This window comes from Xenopus laevis, chromosome 5S (assembly GCF_017654675.1).
Source record: "Xenopus laevis strain J_2021 chromosome 5S, Xenopus_laevis_v10.1, whole genome shotgun sequence".
Classification (NCBI taxonomy): domain Eukaryota; kingdom Metazoa; phylum Chordata; class Amphibia; order Anura; family Pipidae; genus Xenopus; species Xenopus laevis.
Window position 1 is genome coordinate 36125049 of NC_054380.1, and position 12201 is coordinate 36137249.

The 12201-nt window shown below is 37.7% G+C and overlaps 1 pseudogene; it reads left to right on the plus strand.

The window, feature by feature from the left end:
- LOC121394092 overlaps positions 1–11866 on the plus strand; it is a 34064-nt pseudogene extending 22198 nt beyond the window's left edge.
- Positions 11867–12201: the final 335 nt, after the last annotated feature.

Genomic DNA, 12201 nt, shown 5'->3' on the forward strand with positions numbered 1-12201 from the left:
TACCTCCCAACATTTTGGAAATAAAAAGAGGGACAAAAAAGTTGGCGCATGTATTTTGATCATGCCCATTTTTTTATCCAAATTACCATGTTCATTTTACAAAATTTGCCAGGTTATGAAAGTTTGAACATATTTCAGTTATTACAGTTTTGCTAATGCAGGTGAATTGTCCTTTAAAGTTTTAGAAACAAAAGCACATGAGCAACTAATTACAGTACCAAAAAATAAAAATCTTATCCATTTTATTTGGGGGCAGGTAGAAAAAAACTTTGGGGGAATGTAATAAAAGTCGGTAACGGAAAAAATCTTCGCAATGCGAAAAGTTATGCCTCTGTGCAAACAAATTCGCCTTTGTGCGAAAATAATATAGATTTTGCGAACCCGGAAACTGTTTAGCGACCGCTTCCGACAGTGGAAGAAGGTTTGCGAATTTTATAGATGCCGCCAGTACGCAGTGAATGTAATAAAACTTCTTACTGAAAAAGGTGTTATGTTTGCTCCAAAAGATTACGACACCTTCAAGTACTTCTTAAAAGTGGGCAATGCGTAATTAAAATTTGCAGTTCGCAATTAAAATTCGCAATTAAAATTCGCAATGTAATAACAGTTTAAGGAAGAGTATTACGAAATTAGACTTTTTATTCTTATCTGTGCAAATTGTTTTGCTCTTTTGACTTTTATTACATTCCCCCAATTGTGACTTTTGTTGTGGCCTTTATATGTTCCAACTTGTCTTTTGCTTTGTAATGAACACCTTTTATAAAGTCACTCAGTGGTTGCTTGTCATGAAAAAAATAATGGGTGTATATGATGTTGTATTTCACATATAATTTCCTCTGCTTGCTAAGTGATCTAACTAAATACCTGTGTGTGTGCTGTCTGCATGTTCTATATTTGAGCAAATCATGGCATGAAGTACAAAGAATCTCATCATCCCTAGATGCTCTTATTTCTTCCAGGCTGTCCTCATCCTGATCTAGTAATTCCCACGACAGCTATATTGGAGAGCGAGAAGAAACTGCCACAAAATATATTGATGGATTGCTTGTTCTTGGAGCACTGGAGACTCCATGGTTACCAGAAAATCCCTGTCTCCCGGCATTGCACTCTTTAGTACTTCAGCCAAAATAATCATGGGTGTTTTTTTTTTAATATATCTCTTAGTAAAATTGTACAATGTAAGGTCTTTAAGCAAAAAAAAAAATAGCCTTGACATGTAGCATATTCTTAAAAGTGAACTTTCCCACGGTAATTTTTCCTTCAAGATTTGTAAAGGTTCCCTTTTTCATTGTGTTCTTTTCCTTAGAATAACACCGACCAGGGGCGATCCTGGCCCCTCCGCTGCCTGAGGCAGCAGCAGTTGATGCTGCCCCACTTCCCCTGGAAATTCGCTCTTAAAGTACCAGGAGCAGCATTTTTGCTGCCCCTGGTACCTAGTGGGGTGCTGCCGCCTGAGGCGACAGCCTCAACTCGCCTCATTGGCGAAGCACCCCTGACACCGACACCCCTTGGAGAAGGCAAGAGCACAGCTACTATAGGGCTGGTGCAAGCTCTGACCACACTTACAAATGTCAACTCTTTTGCCTGTCTGAGGCAGCCTTCACAAGGACCAACTTTTGGTGTGAAAGGTACCACATCTGGCATTATTTAACATCTTCTTTAAAATATATATATACCCAGGCCCCTGATTCAGCCCACAAGGCAGCAAAGATGTAGATGTTAAAGCTTGGTACCAGTTCAATTTTTTCTACATTTATCTGAAATGAGAATTATAATCATTTGACATGGAGGCACAGGTTTGTGGGAAGGCCACACAGGCCTAGTGATCCTCAGGAAAGCTAGAGTAACCTATACTTCAGCATTTCACTGCATGAGATGGAAGAATTTGTTAAGGAAGGTGAAGTTTATGGCTGTTCAACAGCACTTTTGGCCATTCTGATTGCCCGCATAGATAATAACATTTTAGATAATGGACCCAAAATGAGATTTGCTGTTACAGTTTTTGAGAAATCACCTTTTCAGTTTAAAAAAAAAAAAACACATTTTAATTTTTAAATAGTTGTACATTGGATATATTTTTAAATTGGTGTACATTGGAAAGTTGCTTATGTCACCCTTTTTGATATGAGCTTATTCAGTCGGGCTTGTGTAGACAAGGGGCATAAACACTGTCTATCATTATAATTGTATTTGTTTTTTACACAGACATATCTGTTTCACTAGACTGAGAGGAATCCATGATAGTCTGTTTGTGCTTGTTGGTACCAGTTCCCCACTCCCCTCAGGCTCACAGTGTAATGCAGCCCCTCCCTCACATTGTTCCGTTGTGGGACTTGAGGTGCCACTGCTTTTCATAGTGGGTGGTGCACAGATTTTCTGGAAAGCAGAGGCACTTCAAGTCCCTGAATCAATCACTTTATAATGGAACAAGGTTTAAACCAAATGAATGGGCTCATGCCAAAAAAAGAGGGGAAGTTAGTTCCCTTCGACCATTGCCTTTGTAGCTGCTCAGACACATGAATGGCTAAGAGAAAATACTCTCACCCTTAGGACAGAGACACGCTCAGGTTCATGGAGATTAGTTGCCCGGCGATAAATCGCCTCTTTTTAGGAGCGACTAATCTCACCAAACTGCCTTCCGCCGGCTAGAATGTAAATTGCCTGCGGAATGGCAATCGGTGCACTTCATTTTCCAAAGTTGCCTCACGAGTAAACTTCGGGCAACTTCGGAAAACAAATCGCTCCAAGTTCCATCCCACCGGCGATTTAGATTCTAGCCGTCGGGAGGCAGTTCAGGGAGATTTTTTGGCCCAAAGAAGAGGTGATTTATCGATGGGCGGCTAAATCTCCCCGAATCTTCGTGTCTGCCCTTACCCAGAACTTTGTATAAGTAAACATAAGAAATAGTTACATTTACAATCCCTAGCACTGAGCTACAAATCCAAATGAAGAAAACCAACTTGAAAAAGAGAAAGTTTGTGGTTTAGTTTCACATTTTTAGTTTGCTGTGCCAACATCACACACTCTTTGATGTTTTGAGTTTTGCTGAGGTATGTTATCCCTCTTGGGGAGGTGGTGTCATGCAGAAAACAATCCAGCAGCAGAAAACAGAAACTAATTAACTCGAACTCTTAAATTGTAATCATGGGTTTTCTACAGTGGTTCTACAGTGCTGCAGTGCTGCACAGTGTAGTATGTGCTAGTTCTAATTTCTCCACAAAGATTACAGCAATGACTGGAAATATTATTTTCTAGCTGTCCGAATGTATGTATCTTCTGGAGCGTCTCCATTGTAGCATCAGTGACCCCCATTTGAAAACTGGAAAGAGCCAGAAGAAGGCAAATAATTAAAAAAAACTATAAATAATTAAGGCTAATTGAAAAGTCGCTTAGAATTGGTCAATTTACAATACACTTAAAGTAAATTTAACGGGAAACAAGCCCTTTAAGTGTTCATTGTGGGGGTATAGTCTTTCTTTAAATCCTAATTGGGCAAAGTTTGCTGCTGCTCTAGTAAACCACAGCAACCACTCAGTAGGGACATTTACTAGCCACCTGATTTGCTACCATGGCTTTCTAGTCCTGGGCAAACTTTGGACCCTCAACTTTGTGTTTACGTATGTGTGTGTTTTAATGTATATGGAACATTTTTACTTTTTGTATGTCTTAGTAGTTCACTTGTAATGTATCTGAAAAGGCTAGAAATGTTTTACAGCCTTTTTGAAATCTTTAGATAACTGCAACTCTGGTTGTTAAAAGGCTGCATCATCCCCTTAATCACTTAGAAATCCTGCTCCTCCTCTAACACCACTCTGCCCCCGTCCCTAAGGAATTTACTTTGGCTATTGACTTAAAGGACAAGGAAAGTTAAACTAAAGAAGTAGCTAGAAATGTTGTAGATTATGGTTTGTGCTTCTGTTCCAGCCCAAAGCAACCACAGCGATTTAGCAGTAAAGATCTGTGTCTCCAACGATGCCCCAGTAGCTCCCCATTTTCTTTTCTGCTGATTCACTGCACATGCTCTGTGCTGCTGTCACTTACTGGGCTTAGGGTCCAACTGAAGATATGCAGTACACATAGAATATATATGTCACAATATAAGGCTGATTAGTAATGAATACAGATAATTACAACATGGCAGCACATAAAACACTGCAACTAGCATCAGAATTTAATAACCAACCTTGTAGCATCAGCTTTTATTACAGACCAACCTCATTTTTGCTTGAAGCTTAGTTTTTATTTTTCTTAGAGCCCACTGAGCATGTGAGAGTCACAGACTTTCCAAGATGGTAACCCCCTGTGACAAGTTTGAAGTAATGGATCATTGCTGCTATTGACAATCTGAAACTTTAGGCTGGTGCAATAAGTCTAGTATATATAATATGGCATTTTTAGCCATATTAATTTTTAGGGTTTAATTCTCCTTTAATGGACTGCCAGGCATCTGGAAGGCTGTTTCACAGTCTACCATTGCAATACCGAGTGCAGGATCTCTAACCAAATCAGGGGTATAGGTCACAAGCAGCTTACTGTTCCAGTATTCCATATTATTGTCTGTTAATCAAACCATGTGATTGCTGTGATCAAAAATAGGGGTTATTTAATTAACGCTGAGCAAAGTTGCAAAGGGCAGTAACTCACGACAAGCAACTAATCCTTTTCATTGTTCTATATGAACAAACAATGCTTGCCATGGGTTTCTGCACCTGTGCAAACTTAAATGAGACCAACTGTTCTGTTCTTTAGAAATAGAAGGTATAATATTCACCTGCTTTCAATAAGAATTGTGGAACTGCTCCCAACTGCTTGGTGCTTGCCAAAAACAGAAACGGGCAATTACTCATTAGTGCCCATGTCAAACCAGTTTTTAATCTGGAACAAGAATTGGTTCAGCTTCTGTCCTGTAGCATGTAAATGTTTCAATTTTATTTCATATATTTTTCTCAGTTTAACCTTCATCTCAATGATGACATTTATGCTATTACTGCTGCCAACAAATTGCTAGCTGAGGCAATTGATGCCCGAATCCTGCAGGAGAACACTCAGTCCAAAAAGGCGACTTTTTCTTCTCGATTTTAGGATCCTAATCTTGTCATGGCGGTTTAAGAGCATCAATACATAAATAAGGCTTTTGTGGGCTGCATCAGCTTTTTTTCATGTGTTTTCTGAGCCATCTAGTCATGTCATGACCCTTAATAAATTGTGCTACTTTAAGGGGATCTAAACAAAGAAAAATGAAATTGTGTAAACTTATCCTCTGAGCACTCTTGCAGTTTACATTGATTTATTATTTTTAGCAGTTTCTAAAATATTGGCAGTTTTAAACCCCATAAGTAATATAGTAGAACCCTGCTTTTCATATCTGTGTAAATTTCAGGAAACCATAAAATGTGGGAAGAAACAAATTGTGCTTACCTGGGTCGACTGCAAATAATCACTGTAGTTTCCAGGAAAACTCTTTACTGAAAGAGGGAATTTATTGTAAATGGCACCATGTTTGGCCAGGTGTAGTAACAAGGAGAACAACAGACGATATATATTGGTAGTTATATGTGGCTAGATAAGCCAAAAACTCTTCAACTTGTATTGCCTTCAACTTTGTATTACCTACCTCATTTATGCTGACTTTCAAAGGGAGTTGCATGTGTAGCCAGGTAACTATAGGGTTGCTGACAACTCTAGGGGATATTTACTGTTCTCCTGAACAAAATGCAAGATCACTAAGGGGCGCAAGGCTGCATTCCTTTAGTGCTCATGCTTGGAGCTGTTCAGCCTGGGGTCTCGCACAAGATGAGAACTACTGAGCTAAATGCATCGCATTAGCAGTCTAAAATTGCTAATATCTCAGAAAACTGGTTAAAACAGAACATTAATATAAGTGCTGATTTAAGGGCAGCGTTCCATGAAAACAGTATTTTAATAATGCACGAAAAATGTATGATTGAAAGTACTATTAGCACTGAAAGCCCTGTAGTGGAGTAAAGATAATGCATATATATATAATCCCTTTGTGACCGTGGTTAGTTTAGTGGCTCCATTATCAATATAGGAAGGGGAAATGTGGAAGATGGCCATTAGGGGATATGGGGAAGACTAATAGAAAGATTTGAAGCATAGGATACTGTAATATTTAAGTGCAAAATATAACAACATTGCCTGTGTGGAACTTACAGTAGATCGGCAATCTCTCTTTATAGAGCTATATTTGTTTTTATTGTTTGCCTAGCTGATTATTTTGTATTGCTTTATACATTGTGTTATTGTACATATGATTTTAATAAATATAGCCACATTTTTAATCCATGTGTAGCTTGTAGGCATTATATAATTGTCTGGTTCCCTCCATGCATGGTGTAAGAGAATTCTTTCCAATACAGATTGCGCGGTTAAAGATATGTTTTTTTGTTAATTTTCCCACAGGGAAAGGAATTCTTGTATTTTTTTTTTAAACTATTTATTGAAAAAAAAAAGTTTTGTACATTACAAAGTGTTTCATATAAATGCTGTTATAACATGTTAAAATGTCTAAAATAAATTCATTAAATTAATTTTTAAATTGACACGTTTCATTTTGTTTTTGGGTTAGGGGGGAAAGGGGGATTAGGGAATTGGCGAGAAAGGGGGAGGGTGTTGTGAGTCGGGGGCTGTATTTTACAGGCGTCCGACTTACAATTATACTATTGTATACCTTATTGTAACATTGTGATTTGTTTCAGTATGTTTGTCAACTTCTCTAGTAATGAATCATCAACATCGTGGTCATAGTCAAAATCACAAACTAAATCTAATCCTAATCGTGGTAAATTCTTGTATTTTTTGACGTGTAAAGTACAGGGTTCATATGTGCCTTAAAATCCTTTACAATATGTGCACTGAACTTTGGACCTTGGTCACTATTAACAGGTGCAACAGGTAACCTGACGGAGGTATAATTATGAAAGAGTCAAATTAAAGTTTACTGGATTGAAATTCCTCCACTATTAATTTCTATTGGATTTTTTATCTCGTTTATAGACAATAGAAGCTGGTCAACTCTGTTGAACTGTAGCAGGCTCTAATTTAATTCTTTGATAAATATGCATCTTAAGTTAAGATGGTGTTTTAACAAACATTTGTTTTAAGCATTACTAACTCACATAGTAAATAAAGCTTGAGGTCTTTTTGGCAAAATAAAAACCTGTCCTATAGAAATGCTTATAGGTAGGAATCTTTTTTCTGGATTTAATCTTAAATGAAGTATCAGAACATTAGTATCCTAATTATAATACTAAAAATGATGATAATGTCAGCTATAGTGATGTGTGGGCTAGTCCGATATCCGCGGGTCAGGCAGGTTCGGGCGCACCCCCATTTGCGCGTGGCGGGGGCAGGTCCGAGTTGAGCTCTTCTTCCTGCTCTCCCCTGCCCGTTAAAGACTTCATTTTTTAAAGACGCGCACATGCTCGCCCCGCCCCTTTTGTAAGTCGGCAGGTGAAGGTCAGGTTAGGATCACTAGTCAGCTATACATTTTAATGAGAAATACTGTATTGCCTTCATTGGCTAAATTGTTGTTAGTCTGTGCTAAATTCAATATCAACAGCTTTACCACACACAAAAATAAGTCTTGTTCTTTATAATCACTACTTACTAGTGATGTGCAGGCTGACCCGATACCTGCGAGACCTGTGGGTTTACCTTCGAATCCGCGAGTTTGGGCCGACCCCGTACTCCCATTTGAACTGCTGGCTTCCGACTTAATTTTTTAAAGAGACGCGCTGCGGGGGTCTGAAAATGGAAGCCGGAAGTCGGGCTCGGCGGGGGCAGTTGGAGGGAGGGTTAGGGTCGCGAGCGAGTTGGGTTTTAACTGACCCGCACATCACTACTGATTACAAATGGCAAAATGTTGCAATTTCTATGCTTTCTGCTTGTCTGCTACTCCAATGAATTCTGTGAAAGTGAATTGTATGTAGTAATTTATTTAAAATTGTAATTATGGGAGGTTAGCATGGGTCAAGTTATAAAACATTTTTGTTTAGGGACCATGGAAACAATTACATAATACACTAATATTTCTCTAGGGGTTCTTTTTGAAACTTTGCTACAAAACAGAAATGTATTGAAGTTTCTAGTGATGGGCGAATTTTGATGTCGTTTTTTCGGAAAAAACATTTTTGACGCCGGCGAATTTTTTACGCGAATTTTCACGGGCGTTTCGTGAATTTATTCGCTGGCGGCGAATCGCGCAAATTCCCCGCGAATTCGCGCCTGCCAAATAAATTCGCCCATCACTAGTAGTTTCTCATACATTTGGTTCTGTAGAATCACTGTAACCTATATAGCCACTTGGTGGCAATGTGTCTTTAATCTTGTGCTGTTAATATGGCCAGGGAGCTATGATTAAGAAGGATATAAGAAGGATATACTTCAATTTTTAGAAAAACGCTGAAAAAAAAAGGGAAAGCAGCAGCTGGTGAGAAATCTGAAAACAACTGAACCAAAAAACCAACCCCTTTAAATGATTAAATGAATAACTTAAGTAAAAAAACAGAGACCCTGCAGCAGTCTGAATTTAAACTTATAAATGGTAATTGGATCTATACAAACAATGGTTCATGTAAACTGCAGCCAGGTCGTATTTTATTCATGGTTCATTTTGTGAATAATATAAGGCATTTTTAATATCAGGTATTCACCTTTTGGTGAAGCAACATATTGCAGAATAGTGGTATATTTCAGTCCTGTATGATAACACTACATGCAGTCATAAGGTGTGCCTGAGTATATGCATCACCATATAAATAATCATCTAAGGGGCAGATTTACTAAGGTTCCAGTGAATTTTCAAAGTACAAAAAGTTCGAATTTCGAAGTAATTTTTTGAATACTTTGACCATCGAATAGGATACTGCGACTTCGAATTTACTTTGACTTCGATTTGAAGTAAAAATCGTTTGACTATTCGACCATTCGATAATCAAAGTACTGTCTCTATAAAAAAAAACTTCGACTTCAATACTTCGCCAACTTAAACCTGACGAAGAGCTATGTTAGCCTATGGCAGTGATCCCCAACCAGTAGCTCGTGAGCAACATGTTGCTCTCCAACCCCTTGGATGTTGCTCTCCAACCCCTTGGATGTTGCTCTCAGTGTCCTCAAAGCAGGGGCTTATTTTTGAATTCCTGGCTTGGAGGCAAGTTTTATTGCATAAAAACTAAGTATAGTGCCAAGTAGAACCTCCTATAAGCTGCCAATCAACATAGGGGCTAAAAAATAGTCAATCACAGCCCTTATTTGGCACCTCAAGGGACTTTTTCATGCTTGTGTTACTCCCCAACTCTTTATACATTTGAATGTGGCTCATGGGTAAAAAAGGTTGGGGACCACTGGCCTATGGGGACCTTCCAGAGCAAAGTTTTTTATATTTGAAGGAAAATCGTACGATCGTACGATAAAATAGTTCGAATCGTACAATCAGAGTAAGATTGTACGATCGGCATACGATTGTACCATCAAAGGATTCTATTCGATGGTCAAATTTCGAAGTATTTTCCACTTGGAAATTCGACCCTTGATAAATTTGCCCCTAAATGTATTGAGTCCTATTGAATAGTTGCAGTAATAAGGATTACTGTAAACAAAATGGTTTAATATGCATTTCTGTAGGGGATATAGTAGCATTAAACATTGAGACATGTCAATTATACAATTTCTTTTGAATACTTTCCTACATACAGAAAATACTTTTTTTCATACATTCATAAAAATACTCGTTTTTACATCTGGTAGGGATTAAGCATCTTAGTCTTAGATATAGGTTTTCTAGAGAAAAGACATTATGGGACTAGAATTTGATATCTTTGTTATAAATTGTTATTCTATGAAATCCTTAGAACACATCAAGGGGAAATAAGAAAAAAAGTTTACTTGGGGTTTGGTTAAAGGTGGCCTTCACACAATTTTGCAGCTGGAAACACTGTGATTACTTAATTGATCTTACTTTGTAGATATGAAAAACCATGTGCTGTTTCCTGTCTTTTTACCACAAGCTGTTCATTGTTGTGGAATGTCCAAGTCAAGGGCTTGATGATATATGTAGTCTTCTCTGTAAATATTGTTCCCCAAAATACTTTTTTGAAAAAGAACCAACATGTTAAGGATTCAGATTATTTAATTTTTTTTAATAATTATGCCTTTAACTTTGCCATTGAACTTGCTGGCAAGTTCTGTGATTTTAGAAATGTTTGGAGCTTCTTAAGTATAGTAAAGTATATTCAATTAAATAGCATTTATAAATTGAATTCATGCCACTTCTGTTTAGTGGTTTATTTTCATTTTTCTATTTGCACACGATTGTCTGATTTGTTTTAGAGACTTGGTATAACGAAAACTGACCCTTTGTCCCTGACACCTGAAGAAATTGGTACCTTTGTTTGTCTTGATATTGACCCCTCAACAATAACATGGCAAAGAGGTGAAAAAAGTTTTAAGTAGTTAAACTGATTTATTTAGCGGTCATAAGTTTCCCACATTTTTGTACCGATGATCTCTCAACATGTAATTTGCTTTTCTGCTGGAGTCCCACACTGCAACAGCAAAATATTGTAAATTATTAGTGAATCTGTCTAAGTTAACCTTTTATACAATTGTGGGTGAAAAGCAGTAGAGATTGTTTTGGCTTATTTTAGGCCATCTCTTTCCACCCTTTATAGTTACTGTATTCTGAAGTTTAAAACCGAAAAAAAAACTTTTGAGACTTCTGTGAATTATCATGTTGAAACAGCTTCCATATTGATTATATTTTGTTTCCTGTGTTATAGTGATTGACACAAATGACAGATTTCTCAGAAAGATCACAGTTGGTGAAGCAAATACAGAAAAAGGGTTTGTCAGATAGGTAGGTCATTGGTTCTCAATCCCACCTCAATGTACTGCCGATCAGTATGACTGGTTGTTCTTTGGGTTAAAGAGTAGACAGCTCTATTAATCTTCCAACTGGGAATTGCTTACAATTAAATGATTGCTCTGTTTTCTATAAGTGGTTTCTGGGATATTAGCATTTGTATATGGTTAGACATGTCGAAGCTCAACAGAGCTCTTTAAAGGCTAAGAGTGTCAGCTATATCTACCCTTTCTATGCACTTACAATTAAATGATTGCTCTTAGTGCAAGTTTTTGGGAGAAAGAAACAAACTGATTTTGCCATATTTTAATAGGGAAGGGCTTGGTTTATTAAGGGTGGATCTAAACTGAAAAATGGATTCATGTAAACTGATTTAGGGTGCTTCCCTGAGCACTTTTGCCATTAGCATTCCTTTATAATTAGTGGTGTCTGGGGTATTAGCAGTTGTATATGGTTAGGCAGGCGTCAGCTCAACAGATCTCTTTAAAGGGCAAGAGTGTCAGTGACCATAGCTGTATTTACCCTTTCTATTCACTTCCTGTTTTCAGTTAACTATCTGCGCTAAATCCTTCGACTTCGATATTCGAAGTCGAAGGATTTTAATTCCTAGTCGAATATCGAGGGTTAATTAACCCTCGATATTCGACCCATAGTGAATCGGCCCCTTAGATTATGCCTTTTCCAGTTATGAGAGGTCCTTCCCATTGAAGAGCAGATGATTAGTGATGGGCGACTTTAGGCCGTTTTGCTTCACCGAATCGCGGGAATTCGCAGGGAATTCTCACCTGGCGAATAAATTCGCCCATCACTGATGATAACCCCTTTAACCATTGGCATGATCGTAGAATTTTAATAGCTCTGCATTATCTTTCTTTCCAGGCACAGTTTGATATTGCTGTTGCTAGTGAAATTATGGCTATACTAGCTCTAACAGACAGCCTGTCTGACATGAATATTGCTTTCAGTTTGGGATTTATAAAGTAATGACTTTTTTTAACATTATTTTGTCACCTTGGGGGTAATGGCAGGGCTATCTATGGTATCATTGTAGATTTTTTGTGTACCTACAGTATATTAAATATAAACTTATCATGTTTGTATTTAAAGAACATAAACACTGGCATTGTAGATATAGAAGTCAGGCTACGAAAAATAGTGAATTCAAGCCTCAAATATATGCACATGTTTAATTCCACGGAGAGTTATGTGTGTTCAAGCTGAAGCTGGTTGTCAGATGCCACCTTGCAGCATCAGAGAGTTTTAACTCAATCTGACCGAGATTAGTGCTTTATGTTACTTTAAATTTACTTAAAGATGAG